General features: G+C 51.6%; 1 long non-coding RNA gene across 5 annotated transcripts in view; it reads right to left on the bottom strand.

The window, feature by feature from the left end:
• LOC104006320 (uncharacterized) overlaps positions 1-8,474 on the bottom strand; it is a 147,200-nt gene extending 138,726 nt beyond the window's left edge. For 3 of the 5 annotated variants that reach the window (XR_010157122.1, XR_001717433.3, XR_010157123.1), the window contains exons 1-2: positions 4,565-5,185; positions 1,974-2,149 (exon numbers count right to left, since the gene is read on the bottom strand). This is a non-coding gene — a long non-coding RNA (uncharacterized LOC104006320). Of the gene's footprint in view, positions 1-1,973; positions 2,150-4,564; positions 5,186-7,216; positions 7,436-8,312 lie in introns of those variants that run through there. The other 2 variants (XR_010157124.1, XR_010157125.1) reach the window with 2 other exon arrangements.
• Positions 8,475-14,355: the final 5,881 nt, after the last annotated feature.

Here is a 14,355-nt window from a genome sequence, read left to right as displayed (position 1 = left end):
TGTAACATGATCAGCTATCAGGGACACACCAATTAAATCCACAGTATGAAATCTCCACACGCCTCTCAGAATATCTAAACATTAAAAAGACCCACAACACCAAGTGTTGCTGAGGATGTGAGGCACACGTTACAGAGTACGACATGATGATTCCGCATGTGTATAAATCGTGTAATGACCACATCAAGGAAATCAGTATATCCATCATCCTAAACACTAATCACCTCTTGATGATGAGAAGATTCCAAAATGTCTTCCAGCAATTTTGAAGTGAGCAGTAATACACCATTGCTCACTCTAGTCACCCTGCTAGGGAATGGAACACCTGAACTTATTCCTGCCATCCAGCCGCAGCTTCGTACCCTTGACAAATCTCTCACCACCCCCTCACTCTCTCCTCCCCTGCAATTCTTATCTATTTGCTAGGCATGTGAAATGGTGCAACGATTGGGGAGAAACAATTCCAGCAACTTTTGAAAATGTTAAGGATACACTCGCCTGAGTGCCCAGCACACGCCTTTCTAGCTATGTCATCCAAGAGGAGTGAATATGTGTCCATGGCATACCCGCATGTGACTGTCCACAGCAGCTCCCTCCAGCATAGCCAAAGCGGGAAGTAGCCTGGGTCTGGTGTAGGAGGATGGATGAACCACCTGTGCTGTGCTCCCCCCAGCATAGCCAAAGCAGGCAGCAGCGCCAGGTCTGGCATGGGAGGATGGATGAACCACAGCACAGGCTGTGCCCCTAGGGTGGAGCGGCGCTCGGCAATGGAGAGACCGGCGCTCGGCAATGGAGAGACGGGAGCTCCTGCCACGCGCGGTGACACGGCTCAATCCCAGAAACATCCCGCTGAGCAGAAGACGTCTACACAATGCTTACACTCCACAACCCCATTTGACATGATGTTCTAGGTCAGGCAAGGCTAATTGTGATGGACAAGTAAAACAGATGAAAACAAGAGTGGCTGCCTCTGGGGGCTGGGGGCCAGGATTGGCCAGGTAGGCCCATGAGGGAGCTTTGTGGGGTGACGGCCTCCGCGTGACGGCCTCTATGTCGTCTTTTTAAAGGTTTGGGCCTCACAGGTGTGCATTCGTCAAAACACGGAGAAGGTTTTATTAAGATTTTGACATTTTGTTACATGTAATATTTACCTTCAAAGGAAAAAAATGTAAACAAATACTAAACTCTAGATGGCAATATGCATGCTAAGATTTTAGGGGGATGTTTACAATGTCTGCATTTGCTTTGATGTGCATGGAAAAAGATAGAGGCTAAGAAATGCCACAAAGCAAGTGCAGTAAAAGGTTCATGATAGACTAGAGGTATTTATTAAAAATTATAAAACACTTTCAATTTTGCTGAATATTTTTAAATTCTTATTAAAATGTTGAAAATAGTAACATAAAAAATAAGTCAATAAGATGGTAGAATTAAACCATTTATGCCTAAGGTAGCAATCAGACATTGGTGATCACCTTGAGCAGAAGGATATAAATCCGACATGCCTAGCGTTCCATTACTAGAACATTCCGTTATTGGAATGCTAGGCATAAAAGGATTAAGACCAAGTATATTAGCCGTCCAAATACAAGAAGGCGTTAAGCCTCTGTAGGAAGTGACACAGACACAGCGACCTCCTGTCTCCTGCCATATCTTGTCCACCAGAGGCCGTCACTGGGCCCAGCCCACACACAGGGCAGGGAGCCCCCAAGGGTGGGATCACAGGGTCACTGGGGCCGTTTTGGAACCCGCCTACCATGCCCCATTCTGACTTGGTTGAACCCTCCCCAAACCTCCCCTGGTTCTTTCTCTCACCATGCACACCACCTGGGAGCACGTGCTTGTCTTAACTCTCCAAGTCCTTAGTCATCTCCTTCACACCCCCACCTTCCTCAGAGGTGGCCACCGGAAGAGCTTGGATGACCAGCCCAGGCCTTTCTGTTCTAATCACCTATGTACTTGGGCACACATACCGCTCGCCGGGCTGTGGAGTTGTTGTTTTTGTTTTAATAAGGCCACCGATACTCCACTGATGATCTGGTGGCCTCGCTGGGTGTCCTCGGGAGGCCACTTTGACAGACAGGGAGGCGGTTTCTGCACTCTGCTGCGTCAGACCATGCTGGTAACTCCGGGCCTCTGCGGAGGAAATCTGCATGTTTAAAGAAGAGAAGGTGGTTTTAAAAACAAACCACTTTTGCACCTACAATGTTTTCAGCATTTATAAACTGTTTTCTCCACAGGCTGGATACCACCGTAGTAACTCATGATAATTATTAATTCAATTCATAACTTAGCAGGGGAGAGCTTGAGCTCTAATAAGGCTCCAGTCTTCTTAAGGGAGGGATGAAAGATAAAAGGGAAAATCTGAGTCATCCATCCAGGCTGATGTCTTGGGGTTCCAGCTGCATGGAAATTGTCCCACAGGGGATGAGGGAGTCATTTGGTATCAGAGAAAAACCTAGCCAGAGCGGCCTTCAGAAGAGGATCAAAGCCCCAAGCAGGTATTTCTGGGAGAGTTCACAGAAAGTGTTCTAGTTTTTTTTGTTATAAGGAAAATTGAGGAAAAGTATTAATGGTACAAAGAATCTACGACCAAGAATTCTCCTGGCCAGAGACTACATGTGAATGAAACTGGGAAATATTCTAGTAGACAGATACAATGGTGGGAATGCCAGTCAATGGAGATGGATTTTATTTGAACCAGGCTAAGAGTGGACCAATCACAAAGCAATAAGCAGACTATTGACATAAGTTAAATCCTGGGTCTCCAATTAAAATACATATATTCGTGAGAGAGCCTATTCCTCTCAGTCTCCGAGGAATGATCTTCACTGTGTTCCTTTAGAGACCAATAACCCCTATAAATTGTCTAATTGTAAACTGCGCTGATACCCGCACCATGCACTTCAGAGTTCCCGGATACTGACAACGTTCTCAGAGTGTAGTCTTTACGATCATAGGAATCAGTCACTATCATATTAACTCTATCTTTATTTTAGGAGCTTTCTAAAAATTCAGTCTCCACAAATAAGAAGACAAGTTGTCAAATCATGCATTCTACTTGTGAGTTCAGGGCTGATGGCCACCAACTCCAACAGATGGGAGGTGGGGTCACATTCTTTGATGCCCCTCCCATGGAGAAAGCTTTCCAACTACATTTTTTAAACATCTAACAAAAAAGAAGATCTGTAAAAGCAACATTTTAAAAATTGGGAGCATGAGTATTTGAACTTTCTTATCTAAGTCCAACAGTCTTATTTGATGAGGATCCTAGAGCCCAGGTACCACTTCTTCAGTTTACTCTGGAGCCTGCTAGAAGAGCAGAAAAATATTTGTTGGTTTGCTTATTTACATAAAAATTGCCCCCCAAATCGGCAAGTTTTCTATAAAATAGATCTGTGGTGAGTCCTATGATGGCATTATTGTGAGGATACATATGCTTTCTCCTATGAATTTTGATATCGCTCCTAAACACAAGGGAGCAGGTAACTCATAAAATTCGTTATTTTTAGTCTTTTCATGCTAATGGAAGATGTGTAAATTCTACCCAAAATTCTAAACATGATCATTCTGTACATTAAATTATCATGTAACAGAAGAGCACAGCATACAAAGACAGATTTATTTATTAACTCAAAATTTTGGAACAAAAATATTTCCTATATGACTTATGCTAGATATGTATTTTTGGAACCCATGAAAATAAAATTATTTTGAAAATAATATTGCAAACTTTGAGTTTCTTTGGCTTCTACTTGCAAGATTTGAAAACTTGAAAATTGTCTTCAGCTTTTGCTCATCTGAACTGCTGAAGTTCTAAAATCCCAGTTGATTAGAGTTTTTTCTTAGTAAACAATTCTGAGAAATGGAAAGAGCTATTCGCTAGGCAGTTCATGTATTCATTTCATTCAACAACACAACCCAGGAGATTTGAGACATTTTAAAAGGAATTTTCCTGTTTTCTCTCCCCCGCAATTGATTTCCCACAGAAGAGAAACTTGGCCATGTCAGCTGTGGGCTGTGGACAACCCCTGCTGGCAGGAGGGACACCTGGCGAGCACCTGGTTTCCCAGGTCCCTCCACCTCCGGCTACGCAGCCCAGCACAGGCCACAGGCCGGGGGTGGGCCCGGGCCCTGCGGAGAGGGCGGGTCTGAGCGGGTTGGAATGTCCCGCCGGCTTCACTGCAGGCCGGCATCTCAGCCTCAGGCCCCACAGCGGGTCTCCCGTCTCCACCCTCGCGGGCTCTGCAGGGCTGGGGCTGCTCCTGAGTTTCCGGTAAGGCCTTCGGGAGTCCCAGCTCTGCGGAGACCAAAGCCCCCACATCCTCAGCAGAGCCCGGGCGAGTGCCCCGCGGGTGGCGGCGGCTGTGGGGCCGTCTGGGATTCTCCGCAGCACTGACCCTGCACCTCCTGTGTCTGGGCTTCGTGGTGAGGGGCGGCGGGATGCGCGCGATCCCTTTTTGACTCAGCCAAACGGAAAAGCTCGCGCGTCCCAGCTGGAAGGTGGAGGTCAGGCAGGACCCGGCAAAGGCACATTCCAAACGAAGCAGACCCCATTCCTCACCTGCAGAGGAAAGGCGGTGTGGAGGGACAGAAACGGCCCTCACAGCCACAAAACCACCGCGGCCACAGCAGCGCGGCGTCCGGCAGGGAGCGGACCGTGGTGGAGGCCTCTGAGCCGAGCAGGCTACGCAGACCCGGGAGGCGCTGAAGCAGGCGCAGCTGCGCCCTGGAGCAGGCAGACCAGGCCACAGCGGAGGGAGAGGCCCGGGGACGCGGCGCAGCCCCTGCGGAGAGGCACGGGGGCGGCGGGGACGCCCTCCCACTGGCTCAAATGCCAGGGACCGGCCTGGGCGTGGAGCAGCCGGGGCGAGTCCGCCTCCAGGCACCGCCGGCTGCCCTAGGCAGGGCCTGCAGGAGTGGCCCGGAGCCGGGCACCGAGGGACCGAGGCGGGAACCTGGAGGGGTAGGGGTCGGGGCGGGGCCTGCCAATCAAGTCTACGAGGGCTGCCGGGTGGTGGAGGTGGGATGGGGGAAGGAGGCTGAGCACCAGCCCTGGGCGATCCAAGATTCCTCCTGCCTAATCCCAGGAGGGAGGCAGCGTTGGCGGGCGAAGCCGTCACCCCTCCCCAAGGAGGCCGCTCAGCAGCTGCCCCTCCACGCTCCGGGGCCACTGCGCTGGGCCTTGGTCACCACCTGGGCCCCGGCCCACGCTCAGACGAGGAGCAGTGCGGCTTCCCCGTAGCCCCACCCCAGCGGCTGTCGCCGCAGAGCATGAAGAGGCCTGGCTCCTGCAGGAACGCTGCCCAGCGCGAAACCCGAAACCCCAAAACCCCAAAACCCCGCTCCTCACAGGGCACAGGGGCGGACTTCAAGGGCGTCCCCATGTCCCCAGGAGCTCCCAGCCCCACCCTGCACACCTGCACCTGCACACTGGGGCCAGGACAGGGGAGCCCAACCGCCTGAAGACAGAGAACTGGGACATGCACAACACACATGCCACACAGCACACACAACACACAACACGCATGCCACACAGCACACAACACACACACAACACGCATGCCACACAGCACACACAACACACATCCCACACAGTACATACCACACACAACGCACACACACCACACATGCCACACAACACACACAACACGCATGCCACACAGCACACAACACACACAACACGCATGCCACACATCCCACACAACACACATCCCACACAGTACACACCACACACAACGCACACACACCACACATGCCACACAGCACACACAACACACACGCCACACAGCACACAACACACACAACACACATCCCACACAGTACACACCACACACACGCCACACAGCACACACAACACGCATGCCACACAGCACACAACACACAAAACACATGCCACACAGCACACACCGCACACACAACACACACAGCACACATGCCACACAGCACACACCACACACAACACACGCACAACACACATGCCACACACACCACACACACACAACACAAATGCCACACAGCAGAGACCACACACAGCACACACAACACAACACACATACCGCACAGCAAGCAACACCACACACACCAATAAACACACACCACACACACAACACATACACAACATACATCCCACACAGCACACACAACACACACGTCACACACTTATGACACAACACACGTCACACACATGACACACAACACAGATGCCACACAACACACAACACAGATGCCACACAACACACAACACATGCACTACACCACACACACACCATTCATGCCACACAGCACACAACACACACAACACATGCCACACAGCACACCCCACACACAACACACATGCCACACAGCACACACCACACACACACGTCACACACACCAAACACACAACACACATGCCACACACCACAAACACACATACCACACAGCACACATTGCACAACACACAAATGCCACACACACCACACAAATACATATGCCACACAGTGCACAACACACAACACAATACACATGCCACACAGCACACACCACACACCACACACACACACATCACACACTACACACAACACACATGCCACACACACAGGCCACACACACATCACACAACACATGACACACACATGCCAAAGGCACACACACTACACATGCTACACACACACCACACAGGCCACACACATGCACAACACACATGCCACACAGACCACACATGCCACACAACACACAAGACACACCATACATGACATACAACACACATGCCACAGAGCACACACCACACACGTGCCACACACATGCACACAACACACATGCCACACACCACAACCCCCATGCCACACAACACACATGCTACACACACAACACGCATGCCACACACATGCCACATGCACACAACACTCAACATACATGTCACACATGACACACATGCCACACGGAACGCTCATACCATGCACACAATACACTTGCCCCACATAACACACACATGCCAGGCACACACAACACATACCACACATTCACACAAAACGCAACATGCCACATGCAACACACACAACACACGTCACACACAACACATGCCACACATGCACACCACACACAACACACATGCTGCACACTCAACATACATGCCACACCGTACACAATGCACAAAACACAACACATATGACACACATGCCACACATACACACACCACACACACAGCACACAGCACTCACACACTCATACTCACAAGGACAGATAGTAATCCTGAAACGTTGTCTTCTGAGCCCATAAGGAAGAACGCAGATGGCGGCTGCCTCTTCCTCTTCAGAGTCAGGTCAAGAAACACTAAACTTTTAGCCTAAAACCCAGGTTTTGGGCTCCACGGGCAGAGAGGCAAATACAGTCAATCACCAAGATCTCCAACACGAAAAGGCCCAGTGCTCCAAGAAGGACGTGCTTCCAGTCTCTAGAAGGTATTGAGTAATAGCAATGCACCCAAGTCACGACAGTTTTAAAGTTCTTCCACATGCGGCTGCTCATCTACTGATGAAATTAAATCCATCACAACTTACATGGATATTTAGTATGTTTCACCAGAGACAAGATAATTTTTTATTTAACAAGTTATGTCAATACACATTGCAATATGTGTGCACATATGTATGTATATATGACATACACACACATGCATAGTATGTATTTGCATAGTTTGGTACATATTAATATCTGTATCATATCTGTGTATCTCCCTAGGCCTAAAGCAATGCTTCTCAAAGTATTCTCTGCACCAGAAAATGTCAGATATTTCATAATCACAATAGCATATCATTATACATAAAAAATGTGAATAGATGATTAACGTTTATTTATTAGATTATTATTGTTTCCTGTTATTTTTTTCCAAAACCTCTGGCAGTTACTTGTCTGTAATATGAATCTGTAAAGGGAAATTTTAAAAATCTCAGGACCCCCAAACTTCTTAGGCAAAAGGGAAGGTCACTGCAGCCCCTTCTTCCAAATGAATTGCTGTTACTAACTTCCTGCTCCAGCCAGATCCCCGTGGAAAAGTAAAGGCCTCAGGTTTCTGGGGAGGGCTGCCCCACAGATCAATCACGAGCAAATTCTCTGCTGTCCTCCCATAAACAGGGCATTCGGTGCTGACTACAGGTCTACAGTCTAAGTCCAGCGCCTGAAGCTGAGGTGTGTGGATTCCACACTGATCGTGTCCCCTACACGCTCATCTTCCGTGTACAGAACGGAGACTCCTTCCTCCACCTACCCAGAGACGCCTGTGTAACTGACTCTTCCTTTACTCCCTTTCCCTCGCCGGTCATTCGCCTTACCTTATGGAAAGTGTCAATTAGGCACTGAGGAACGTCTCACAGGAATGCAGCCTTCAGCCTTCCTGCCTGCTGGCCCCTCTTCCTACCTGCCCCCGGCCCCGCTTAAGGAAATGCGTCAACAGGAAGCCTCCTGAAAAGCTCTTTGGAGAAACAGCCGCAGCTGTGTCTGTGGCTGGTGTTTTTCCCAGGTGAACGCTAAAGCTGGCTTGAAAAACCTAAATGAGCCGAGTGCAGTGGCTCACGCCTGTAATCCCAGCACTTTGGGAGGCCGAGGTGGGTGGATCACCTCAGGTCAGGAGTTCAAGACCAGCCTGGCTAACATGGCGAAAGTCCATCTCTACTAAATATACAAAAATTAGCCGGGTGTGGTGGTGCATGCCTATAGTCCCAGCTACTCAGGAGGCTGAGACAGGAGAATCGCTTGAGCCCAGGAGGCAGAGGTTGCAGTGAGCCAAGATCATGCCACTGCCCTCCAACCTGGGTAACAAGAGGGAGACTCCATTCTTCCAAGAGGGAGAACTTTAATTCATGTTGTTTTAGAGTCCATTTATGCCATCACAATTGATGTTTTACATTTATTTATTTTCTTTTCTCCTATTTTGCTTTCCATTAAATAGAAAAAAGAAAAACCTCCATGATTGAGACTTAAGCCTCAGTCGCTCATTTCACTCGTCAAACCCATAGTCGCATCTTCTGATTTATGACAAACTTACGTCCTAGGGACCAGGGGCTCCTGCAGATGCAGCATCTCAAGGAACCTGGCCGATGCGGATGTGGTGTTTGTAGACGTGCAGGTTCCATTCCAACACATGCTCAAGCCCTTCTGTGCAACGTGAGCTCTCCCGGCGGCACACTGGCTATCCCGGCCCTTGACTCGTCTCTGCTCTCCTTCCTCTTCTCAACATGTGTCTCCCAAAAGGATGAAAACACTGCTTCTTTTTGAGAGCTCTCGTGTGACAGGGAAAGTGCTATTGAAAGGGGGACGGATGCGTGACCTGCATGACCAGCGTTCACCCAGCACAGGACATCACCCAGTGCATCGCTGCGAGCGGTGGCGTGGAGGGGCCCATGCTCCTCTGGGAGAACTGAGGGAGAACCGGGACCCCCGGAGGCAGCCAGAGCTCGGACCCCTGGCCATGGGGGAGCAGGGAAGGAGGGCCACACCCAGAACGCCCTGAGGCTGCAAGAGAGGCAGGCCTGGGGCGTTGAACCAGGGGCTGCAGTGAAGAAAGGGGAGAAGCCTGAGATCCAAAATGCGAAAACCACAGGGAAGCAGCGGGCAGGTGCTGGGGCCAGGGCTGGGACAGGCGTAGGGGCAGGGGCAGGTGCAGGGGCTGGGCAGGCGCAGGGGCAAGTGCAGGGACAGGCTCAGGGGCGGGGCAGGGGCAGGTGCAAGGGCTGGGACAAGAGCAGGGGAAGGGGCAGGTGTAGGGGTTGAGGTAGGGGCTAGGGCAGGGGCAGGTGCAGGGACTGGGACAGGAGCAGGGGAAGGGGAAGGCGCAGGGGTTGGGGCAGGGGCTGGGGCAGGGGCAGGTGCAGGGGCTGGGACAGGAGCAAGGGAAGGGGCAAGAGCAGGGGAAGGGGCAGGCACAGGGGCTGGGGCTGTGGCAGGGGCAGGGGCTGGGGCAGGGGCAAGTGCAGGGACTGGGACAGGAGCAGGGGAAGGGGCAAGAGCAGGGGAAGGGGCAGGCACAGGGGCTGGGGCTGTGGCAGGGGCAGGTGCAGGGACTGGGACAGGAGCAGGGGAAGGGGAAGGCGCAGGGGTTGGGGCAGGAGCTGGGGCAGGGGCAGGTGCAGGGGCTGGGACAGGAGCAGGGGAAGGGGCAGGAGCAGGGGAAGGGGCAGGCACAGGGTCTGGGGCTGCGGCAGGGGCAGGGGCTGGGGCAGGCGCACGGGCTGGGGCAGGCGCAGGTGCAGGCTGCCTCACCATGCACAGCTCAGGGACAGAAGAGAAGCTGGGGGTTAGCAGAGCTGGAGGGCAGGGCTGGCTCCAGGTGGTTGAGAGTGGGTGGGTTTAGCAGGCTGTGAACGTCAAGGCCTCTGGGTCCCTGGTGTCCAGGGCTGCTCAGTCCCTAGGCCCTAAGGGCAACAAATGCACCTTAGAAATTACTCACTTGCTGGGGAAGGGGACCAGGCCATGCAGCCACAGACCCCAACTTACGAGTCACCAGAAGGCACAGAGCTCCAGGGGAACCCAATGAACAAGTCACTGAGAGGCTGGAGCCTCAGGGAGACCCTGGGTCAGCGTTGCTTAGTGTCTTGTGATTCCACACAGAGATGGCCCCGCACTCTGTAGAGAGGATCCTGACTTCCAGGGACTCTGCTCGTTGAAGTCTTAGGCCCCCTGACCTGGAAAACCACCCCCAGGTTTTGGGAACAACAGGAGAGGAGGAGCCCCCTGTGCTGTGAGACTTTGGAAGCAACCCCAGTGTCCATCCGTCAGCCTCTCTAACATTCAGCCCACCAGGAGCTCTGGGCGTCTCACGACGGGGTTAGGGGGACTGAAGAGACAACTCCCACTGTCCAAAAGATGGCAACTCAGAGCCCCCAAGGAGCAGGGTCTCTGCCTTCTGAGAGGCGCCACCCCCCAATGGTGCAATGTGTTCCCTCCTGATCCCAGAATGCCACTGAGGCCATGGAAGGAGCTGCGTGAATACTCCGTCAGTGTGACTAAGTTGCACGCAAAAAGTCCCTAGAAATGCGGTGGCTGCAGTCCCAGCAAGGCCATTCTGGGAAGCCCCGGAGGAGCCTAACGCTGGAATTTTAGGGCCGGGCTGCACAGGACACTCCTCTGATACCACCTGGCAATCACAGCTGGAGCATGGTGGGACCCGACCCCGGGGGTCAGAGCCCCCGCCTCCCGCAGTGGAAGGCAAGATCCGATCACACCATGGTGCACACTCCTGATAAAGGAAAGCCGTTACAGGGTGCTGGATTTGGGACTGGATATTCCTGGGTTGCAGAGAGGACCCTTCCTCTCTCCTTATCTGAACCTCCACCTTCCCAACCCCAGGGGTCTTTGTAAATTCCCTTGTGGGGGCATCATTTGTTGAATTGGTCTAACCAATAATTTGGTTCTTGGATTAGTTTCCCCAGCTCAAGAACCTGATGCCACCAAGCTGCTTTTCAATTATTTATCAGTCTGGACGGGAAAGGAAAAACAGGGAAGCCCACTTAGAGGAAAACCATCCATGGCGGACGTTCGCAGGCAGCAGCCGTCTCACCATAACCGCGGTATCTGTCGGCAGCCCCCCATCAAACCCAGAGCATTCGCAGCCACATTTACAGCAGTAACTGTGGTGTCACAATTGCATTCACTAGATAATAGTAAAACTCTTTTTCAAAACACTCTATATTTAAGTAAACCATTTACTTTGATGATGACGTTGTCATCCTCAACCACGAATTTCAAAAAGGCTGATTAGCCGTAATGTAAAATGTCAGGAATGTGGCATGGTTTTTAGAAAGATGAGAGGAGTTTGGGTGTTTGGAGGTGCCTGCTCTTCTCAAGCGTTCCTTGGCTTATTCTCCCGGGTGGGCCACAGCTTCACTGGTGAGGAGGCCACACCACGGGCATTTGGCTAAATACTGGGCCGTTCTGGCCCAAACGCTCCTCCGGATGGAAGGGATATGACTAATTAGTAAGAAAAATGCTTACCTTCTGGAAATTAAATCCTTCTTATACTATATTAACAGAGTTTACAGTTGAGGAAAGTTAATGCCGTGAAAAGATACCCTAAAAGGCTTTGCAGTCCCCCAAGAAGGCACTGGGCTCCTGGTCTGGGGGTGCGGTTCCCCTTCCTCTGCTGTTTCAAGGGAGCAGATCAGGTAGTTTTAGAAACTGGGAACTGTATGTGTAAATGCCATCCTTTCTTTCAAGCCAAAGGACCTTGAATGCAGGCAGCTCTTTTCCCTAAATCTGGACATCTACACCATGAAATCCCAAGTTCTGAATACTCAAGCCCATAGGGTCTCATCAGGGTCGGTCTACACTGACAACCCCAGGCTTCCGGTACACCCCTGTGTCCCAGGCTGCAGGGCGAGCCCTGAGGCTTCAGGCAAATCCGCTGTGCCCAGCGGAGCAGACAGAGCGTGTCAGAGGAAAGCGATCGTTGGCTGAGGGTCCTTAATTTCGCCTGAGACCCACCGGTATGCACAGCTGAGGTCTCCCGTGCCTCACTCTGGCTTCCGGAAAAACCTGGGTGCGCAGTTCCACTCACTTGGCAGCCACACCTTTGCTCAGAAGCAGGAAGGGTCCCAGTCCGAGCAGAGACCTGAGCTGTGGGAATGCCTGGGGACCCAGGGAGTGGGGTCTTGGTGTTGAGCTGAGGTGGTGAGGCCCCTTCCCCCTGGCCTCCCTGCCCCAGAGCGGCACTTGCAACAAAACCCTACCTGCAAGGACAGGGTCTTTGTCATAAAATCCAGGGAAGGAAAGAGGGAGGGAGGGAAGAAATTTGTGTCTTGTAAACCTCAATACAAATCCAGAAGTGACAGAGCAACTCAAAAGTTCAGGAAGAAACTCCGATGACGCCTTCTTCGTGCACAGCACGCCGGAGAGCAGGCTGTGGGCTGGGACAGCAGACAGGCACTAGGCGTCTCCATACGTATGTTACTGGGGACAGGCTTTCAGTCACACAGTGTATTTAAGTTTATAGAAATACGTGAAAACTAAACCAACAAGTAAAGCATCAAGCCCAAGACGGCACGTTCAGTATGAATGCATTTTTGCTAAAATAATTTAGATATAAAGATGGAAACGCCTGGACAAGTAGATGCCAAAATGTAGCCCTGATCATCTCTGGAGATGGGCTGAGGTGATTTTCTTTACTATTTATATTAATATTGTTGCTGTTATTTACTTCTCTGTACCGTTGACATCTCTTGCAAAGATAAAGAGGTCACAGGTCACTCAGTCCTGCAGGGAAACACCTCCGTGGCCCCAACATCCAGAGAGGGCCTGGGGGACGCATGGGCAGAGCTGGCAGAGGACTGCAATTCAGGTCATTCTCATTTATTACAGTTATGATTTAATTTATGCCAAGTTTTTGCGTAGGCCAAAGGAAAAGGCCCCCCACTCCGGTCTCTGTGGAGAAGAGACAAAGAGGCCATGGGAAGGGGAGGAGGCGGCTGTTTTCTCAGAGGCTCCAGCAGCAGGCACAGCCGCCCTGGCAGGAGCCCCGATCAGGCGTGGACGCCGCATTCACTGGAGACCCTGCTCCACCGAGTGGAAGGAGAAGGCGCCTCGTGATGCCTGGTTGCCCAGACCCCATCCAGTCATTTGCTAAATTCCCACTGGCTCCGAAGAGAAAAGTCTGGAAGTGCAGTGGCTGGAAACCGGAGCCCACAGTAATGGCCCCGTGGTCTGCTGAGGTTTTGCCGATGGTTTCCAGAATGGGAGGAGGGGTCCCTGAGCAGCAGCGGTGAGTCCCTCAGAGGGCCATGGCCGGGCACTCGCTCAGACGGAAGTAACAGGGGTTTTCTCACCTGGCGCTGAGGATCCAGGTGTGCTAATGGAAGGACACGTGAGCCCAAAGTCCCTCTAGGTCAGAAACTTCCTGAGCAACTTTTATTCTTCCAAACTCTGGTCTTCAAAACTACAGGTGTAAATCTAAGCACATTTTCCAATGGATTATTTTCTTTTTTTTTTTTTCAGACATAGTCTCAGTCTGTCGCTCCAGCTGCAGAGCAGTGGCACGATCTCGGTTCACCACAACCTCTGCCTCCCGGGCTCAAGTGATTCTCCTGCCTCTGCCTCCCGAGGAGCTGGGATTACAGGCTCGCACCTCCACGTCCAGCTGATTTTTTGTATTTTTAGTAGAGATGGGGTTTCACCATGTTGGCAAGGCTGGTCTTGAACTCCTGACCTCGTGATCCACCCGCCTTGGCCTCTCAAAGTGCTGGGATTACAGGCATGAGCCACCGCGCCTGGCCTTCCAGTGGATTCTTGACTTCATTCCAACATTGGGGGCTGATCACAGGTGGGGACCAACTCTGGATAATTTAAGTCAGCTACGTCAACCCACCAAACTTCCATGAAAAAATA

The sequence above is a fragment of the Pan troglodytes genome, chromosome 4 (assembly GCF_028858775.2).
Source record: "Pan troglodytes isolate AG18354 chromosome 4, NHGRI_mPanTro3-v2.0_pri, whole genome shotgun sequence".
NCBI lineage: Eukaryota > Metazoa > Chordata > Mammalia > Primates > Hominidae > Pan > Pan troglodytes.
Note: the sequence above shows the minus strand (reverse complement) of the source record. Positions and strands in the feature narration are given on the sequence as shown.